The 7,500-nt window shown below is 35.6% G+C and overlaps 1 pseudogene; it reads right to left on the reverse strand.

Annotated features, from left to right (window-relative positions):
* Window positions 1-602, reverse strand: part of LOC119582864 — a 2,959-nt pseudogene extending 2,357 nt beyond the window's left edge.
* Between the last annotated feature and the right edge of the window lie 6,898 nt (window positions 603-7,500).

Consider the following 7,500-nt stretch of genomic DNA (forward strand, 5'->3'; position numbering starts at 1 on the left):
GGGGGAGAGATATGGCGCGAGAGCCAATAGGATCCCATACGGATGATTTTCTTGCCAATTTCGCATTCTCATTCTTGTTCATTCTTGTTTTTCCTAACTTTAAGTATTTTCAGATAAGCCGTTCATAATGAGAAAGAGGATAGAGAGAAAATTGAGTCTTGCGAGATACAGAAAAAAAAAAATAAATAAATAAAATATGCATGCCTGCCAAAAAAACCTTTTGTCGAAGATAAACAAACATGGCGGATCGATGTTGTGAATCCCCAAACCTCTGTTCAAGTGTTCCCCGGTGCTTACACAGGAGCACCAGGTCATTTATATGTGAGAGCAATATTTATTTTCCATTACTATCATTATCAGAATGTGTCTGCACTGGGAATTCACGCGAAATATGTATCTTTCAAACGTTTTTTTATTATAAGCTGCACTAAAATCAGCTTTTTTTCTCTCTCTCTCTCTTTTATGATCCTATTTCACGCGATTTTTCTTTCTTCTTCTTCTTTTCGTTTTCCATTTTCATGATTTGTGGAAATTACTTTAGATTTTAGCTGTAGTCCATTCGACACGGATCTGAGCATCTATTATTTTAAGATCGCGTGTGACTCTTTTCATGCTTGTCCCTGTGTGTGTGTTCGTGCGTGTGTGTATGTGTACGTGTGTGTTTTTGTGTCGGTGTGTGTGTGTATGATAGGGTGCATGCTTTTTATCTTTGGGTGCATGTTTGTGTGTGTGAGTGTATGTTTATATGTGTGTGTGTGTGTGTGTGTGTGTGTGTGTGTGTGTGTGTGGTGTGTGTGTGTGTGTGTGGATGCGTGAGTGGTTGGTTGGGTGCGTGTGTGTGTGTCTGTAATTGCAAATTCTCTGCATATGTGTTTGAGTATACTATTTTGTTTTAATGTATATAATAACATATACTTCTTTCAACCCACATGCATCATCACTCAGTGTACATCAGACTCATTATCAAAAAAAAAAAAAAATTCTCTCTCTCTCTCAGTAACACGCCTCTCGACAGATCGACGTGGCCCCGTAGTCTAGCCGACAATATAGAACTTTCAACACGCATTTAAACATGAATAACGTTTACCCTGATATACGTTCGAGATTTGAGCGCACGCATGTCCACAAGCCTCTCTTTACAGTTCACAGTGATGAATCTCGACGTTCTTTGCAGTCTGTCTGTATGGGTCGCTGCTCTCTCTCTCTATCTATCTATCTATCTCTATCTATCTAACTATTCTTCTCCCCCCTCCCTCCTTCTCTCTATCTCGCTCTCTTTCTCTCTCTCTCTCTCTCTCTCTCTCTCTCTATCTATCTATCTATCTATCTATCTATCTATCTATCTATTTACTTATTTATTTATCTATCTATCTATCTATCTATCTATCTATCTATCTATCTATCTATCTCTTCCTTCTCTCTCTCTCTCTCTCTCTCTCTCTCTCTCTCTCCTCTCTCTTTCTTTCTCTCTCTTTCTCTCTCTCCTTCCCTCTCTCTCCTTCCCTCTCTCTCTCTCTCTCTCTCCTTCCCTCTCTCTCTCCCTCCCATCCCTCCCTCCTCTCTCTCTCTTCTCTCTCTCTCTCTCTCTCTCTCTCTCTCTCTCTCTCTCTCTCTCTCTCTCTCTCTCTCTCCTCTCTCTCTCTCCTCCTCTCTCTCTCTCTCTCTGTATATATATAATATATATAATATATTATATATATATAAATATATATATATATATATATATATATATATATATATATATGTGTGTGTGTGTGTGTGTGTGTGTGTGTGTGTGTGTATGCGTGTGTGTGTGTGTGTGTGTGTGTGTCTGTGGTGTGTGTGTGTGTGTGTGTGTGGTGTGGTGTGTGTTTGTGTGGTGTGTGTGTGTGTGTGTGTGTGGTGTGTGTGTGTGTGGTGTGTGTGTGTGTGTGTGTGTGTGTGTGTCTGTGTGCATATATGGATAGATAGTTACATGAAGAAATTCATATGTGTATACGCACGAATGCTTGCCCATTCCTACAAACACACATACGCACACACGCGCTTACACGCTCATGAATTATTACCTGCAACCATCAAGTAAAACTGATGCGTCTGACCCTCAAATTTACCTTATCAATCATTCACCTTTTTGCAACGATAAAAGTGCAAACAGAAACATGCGCAAATCCACGCTCTCGCTAAGCTGTCTTGAGAATAAAGTACACACACGCACATGTTAGCTAGTTGAGTACATGTACAATGGTGAGTGTGTAAGAGTATTTGATATTAATCTCCTTGTGCATGCAAATGCAATTTATATGAAGAGAATAATTCTTTATGACAAGATAGGGACCTTTTCCTAAGAAAGGACATGTACGTATTTCTGTGATTCTGAAGAAATATAATCGATGATATTTATCGTAAAACTATTCATATTGTATCATTCCATTCTCAGGGATCGTCAATGTAATGTTTGTTGATGGTGATAAAGGCAAGATAAAGAATTGCATACTAATTTGTGAAGACAATTGCAATCCTACGGTAAATATATAAAGAATATAGAACTCTCAGGCCACACCGAACGTGATACGATAAATTAGTTACAATTTTGTGGTTATTTTGATAAATAGCAGTGTCATTTGGTTAATTCTTTACTAGTTTATATCCAAAGTATTTGTGGATCTGAATTATCTCCAAAAAAAAATCTTTTTATTCATCATAAATAAATGTTTACAATAAGTAAGTAATTATGAAATGATCATGCAATTCTCATGATAATATTTATTATATCTATTCTATCATGAATAATTACACTTATATTTATATCATAAATAATCATAATCTCATTAATAATTACGCCTATATTTGAAGATATGTGAGTCCAAAGGTGATCTCAAAGGGGCTTTTATTAAATATTTTATTTATTTAATCTTTCATCTATTACATTAACATCGATATTTTTACTTAACTGCACTACAAACATAATATAACGTGAATATGTCGCAGATCACTTTGTAAATGGTCTAAACTTGACAAAATATTGAATAAAAGTATTATCGGATAAGTGGACCTTCACTTATAAATAATTGCATTTCTGTTTATTGTAAGTAATTATATTTATCATATTTGTATCCATGATTATGATATTTATAGGCGTGTGTTGAGAATATGATGATGTTTATAGTTGTTTCTGAATATCTAGTAGGCAGTCTGCTAATAAACAATAATGAAATGCGATATTAATAACAACAATAACGAAAGTGGAAAATGAGAATTGAAAAAATCATGTAAATTTAATGCTTTAATTCAGAGGATAATGATGAAAAAAATACAATAGAACACAACAATAAGAACCGTAATCATAGGGAGGAAAACGAAGGAAATAGAAAACGAAAAGAAAGCCAATCTTGCAAAGAGAAAAGAAAACGGGAAAAGCACAAGAAACAAGTGCAAATGGAAGATGAAAAAAAAATAATAATGTAAATGTAATACTTCAATTCAGAGGATAATGATTGGAAAAAAATACAATAGAACACAACAATAAGAACCGTAATCATAGGGAGGAAAACGAACGAAATAGAAAACGAAAAGAAAGCCAATCTTACAAAGAGAAAAAGAAAACGGGAAAAGCACAAGAAACAAATGAGAAACATTGATGGACAGTGTGTCTGAAAATAGCTCGTTCCTCCACAAACTTAACTTGTTTAAAACACGTAAAAATAAAACAACGACAAGAAAAAAAAAACAGGAAAAGAAAAGAAAAGAAAAAAAAATAACAATGCACGCACAGCACATGCTTCCGAGTCGAGTCAAAAGATTTTCTCAAGACGAAGTAAAAAATCTGAAAATATGTTGATATGCATGAGATAAAAAAAAATGTACATACATACATGTCAAGATGTAAAGGTACACAGACACAGCCACAAAGACATACATGAATCCAACTACACACACACACGCGCACACACACACACACACAGAATCCGCCCATGCACCTATTCCTTTCCTAACGTACCCCTAACGTACCCAATTCTCTCCTAATTAATGACCCTTAATGAGGTCAGGTTAAAAATAGCACTGTTCACTAGGTCATTTTCAAGGTCAAGACATCCCCCTTTTCAATTTGCTTGCTGTGGCTTATATAAGGTGAAAGGGGGGTGGGGGGAGGAGGGGCCTATTGTCTTGCCTTTTATAAATAACGGTTTAATAAAGGCATTTCCAGCAAGGTGTGTGATTAGCTTTGGTCATCAACGTTCTGGGTGAAGATAAAGATATCTTTTTTTTTCTCTTTTCTTGACCTGTGATCGTGGGATATATATTTTTTTTCTTTTCTTTTTTTTTTTTTTCTTTTCTTTTTCTTTTTTTTCTTTTTTTTTTTTTTTTTTTTCTTCGATCTACGGATTCTTTTTTTTGAGGTCAAAGGTATTCTATTCATAGGACTGTCTTCGTGACCTTTGACCTCCTGCTCGTGTGACGTCATCCGTTTTCTCATCCATTGTTTTTTTTTTATAAATTCTCTCTGTCTATTTATCTATCTATCTATTACTCAAACTTTCATTCTCCCTCTTACACTCTCTCTAATTATCTATCTATCTATCTATCTATCTATCTATCTTTTACTCTCACTTTCATTCTCCCTTTTACGCTCTCTCATTATCTATCTATCCATCTATCGATCTCTATCTAAGTATGTCTAACAGTAAACCAAGAGAAAAACAGCATGAGGTTGAACACAGACAAGTCTCCTTAATTACTCATAACTCGCTCTTAGCGAGTGAGATTTACAGGATTTTGTTTTGTAATGTATATATATATATGTATATATATATATATATATATATATATATATATATATATATATATATATATATATATATATATATATGTGCATACACACACATACACACACAGACCCCCCCACACACACACACACACAATATATATATATATATATATATATATATATATATATATATATATATATATTGCCACCATTCATTGGTCATGTCCTCCCCTTCAGGGTCGGTTGTCAAGCGTCCAAACCCCTTTTATTAGGAAGAACAAGGTTGAATTTTAAAAAAAAAAAATGAATGTAGAGAGGGCCATGACCTGCATTGAAATTATTTTGATTTGAGAAATATGCGTGCATCATGCATATACTGACCATTGCTTCCAATCGCCAATCCATCATGTCATGCACTTTTCTGTGAGAATCTTAAGCAGAAATGCTTCCGCGACGTAATGCCTGACGCATGACACGCACACGCCATCTTTTATGCAGTGCGGGAAAACTTGCAACATTGCAACGCCATGATTACCCGTGCATTAGCATAAAGAAAATACCTGCCCTGGATTATCGTAACTGTGTGACGTCATCGGAACTTGCATGAGTACGAAGCTTGCATCACGGCGGCTGTCAGTATGTCACGTGACCTGGCTGCCGAGCTGTGAAAAGAATGTCGAAATGCGTGATCGTCGTTTTTTTGTTTTTGCTTCTGTTTATTGATTTTGCTCTTGTTATTGTTTTCTGTCATTGCTATTGTCTTTATAGTTGTTATTGATATATTTTGTGGTTGTTTTTTTTTTTCGGGGGGGTTAAAGGATGACTGAGGATAACTTTAATCTGTGGAAATATAACAGCTCCGTGTTTGCTTGTTTTTTAATAATGAATACTAATGTCACACGTCTAATTTTTGCGTATATACTATTTATGAATAATATCAAGATAGAAACTTCTCTTTTCTAAATACTTGTCATAGATAGTGAAGAAGATGAAGTCGGATACATATTGATTCCAATCCCACAAGATACGTGGATGACGCTTTGCTTTTGTCTTTTGTTGTTGAGATCAGAAGCCATCACAGTTCTTCCGATTCCATGGCTTCTCATCTTTTTCTTTTTGTTTACTTTACGAGGTTTATTCCCTTTCTTATAAACGGATCTTTTTATGTTTTTTTTTAATTATCTTCAATAAGTTTTGTATTGTATAAATATCTATCAGAATATATACAAAACATACATACATATTCACAAAAAAAAACATACATACATAATCACATAACCATAAACACACATGCGGAAACGTGCATTTACAAACACACACAAACGCACACAATTTTATTTTTTCGCATATACCAACACAAAAACCCACATATACACATACATATCAACGCATTCCTATCCATATTCCTCTACAATCATTATAAAAAAAAAACCTACAAACGCCATCATCACAATCCTCACCATAACGTTTCTCACCATCATATTGTGTCACCCTTTTCACCATCGGATAGCGGGTGCCTCTCCATAAGAATGAGGGAGAGAATATAGGTCTCTTGAGTGCCCTTCGAATGGTTTTATTACCAGTTTCTTCTTTGCGTTCCTTTTTCAAAATTAGTTATTTTCATTTTCCTTTCTTTTTTCTCTTTCTTTCTTTTTCTCATTCTCTCTGTATTATAAGTTCTCACTCTCTCTAACTATTCCTCTGTCTTCTCTCTTTATCCTCTCTCTCCTCTCTATTACTTCTCTTCGTTCCTCTCTTCTCTTTCTCCTCTCTCTCTTCTTTCTCTCCTTCTACTCTCTTTTCCTCTTCTCTCTCTCTCTCTCTCTCTCTCCTCTCTCTCTCTTCTACTCTCTCCTCTTTTCTCTCTCCGTCTCTTTCTCTCTCTTCTCTTTTCTCTCTCTCTCTCTTCTCCTCCTTTCTCTCTCTTTCCCTCTCTCTCTCTCTTCTCTCCTCTCTCTCTCTTTCTCTCTCTCTCTCCTTCTCTTTCTCTCTCTCTTTCCTTTTCTTCTCTCTCTCTTCTCTCATTCCTCTCTCTCTCTCTCTCTCTCCTCTCCTCTTCTCTCTCTCTCTCTCTCACCGCCTGCAAAACTTTCCAAAAGATTGTTATGTGTCTTTCTATATATCAGAGATAAGGGAAATAAAGACATTCTTGAGAAAAAGTCTTGATAAATATCGAACAATGAACTATATCTCTCTTCGTGTATAAAAGAAATAGAATTAGATTCTTTCGTCCTTTTTTTTCTTCTTCTTCTTTTGAAAGCGATATACATACGTTTTTTATCTATGTCCCTACATAGCTATCTCTCTATGTATTCCTCTGTGTTGTGTATACATTTTAATTTTATTTATTTTTCTTATTCTCTATATTTAAATCTACTCTCTTATTCTCCATATATGTCCTTTTATATATTCCTGTTGTGATTCGCTTTCAAAGGAATGTAATGGAAGGTGAGGTTGCTGTCGGATCGATTCCTTGGCCGCCAATAATGACACTCACACCTGCCTGTCTTCCTTAATTAGATCGATATTCAGCGTCAGGAGTCACCCTAAGGCAGGTTCTTCCTCGTCAAGCTTTTGGGAATCTTTTGTAAGATGGTGTGATTGTGGTTTCATTTAAGGGAATTAAAGTAAAGGGGTGGGGGAGGGGGGGAAAGGTAAGAGCATTTTCGAATTTCGTTCCTTCGATCTTCATCTTTCTCTTCCCGTCCCCGCCCTGTTTTATTTTTCGTTTTTTTTTTCTCTTGGTTTCTCTC

Source organism: Penaeus monodon, chromosome 16 (genome assembly GCF_015228065.2).
Source record: "Penaeus monodon isolate SGIC_2016 chromosome 16, NSTDA_Pmon_1, whole genome shotgun sequence".
In the NCBI taxonomy this organism is placed as follows: Eukaryota; Metazoa; Arthropoda; class Malacostraca; order Decapoda; family Penaeidae; genus Penaeus; species Penaeus monodon.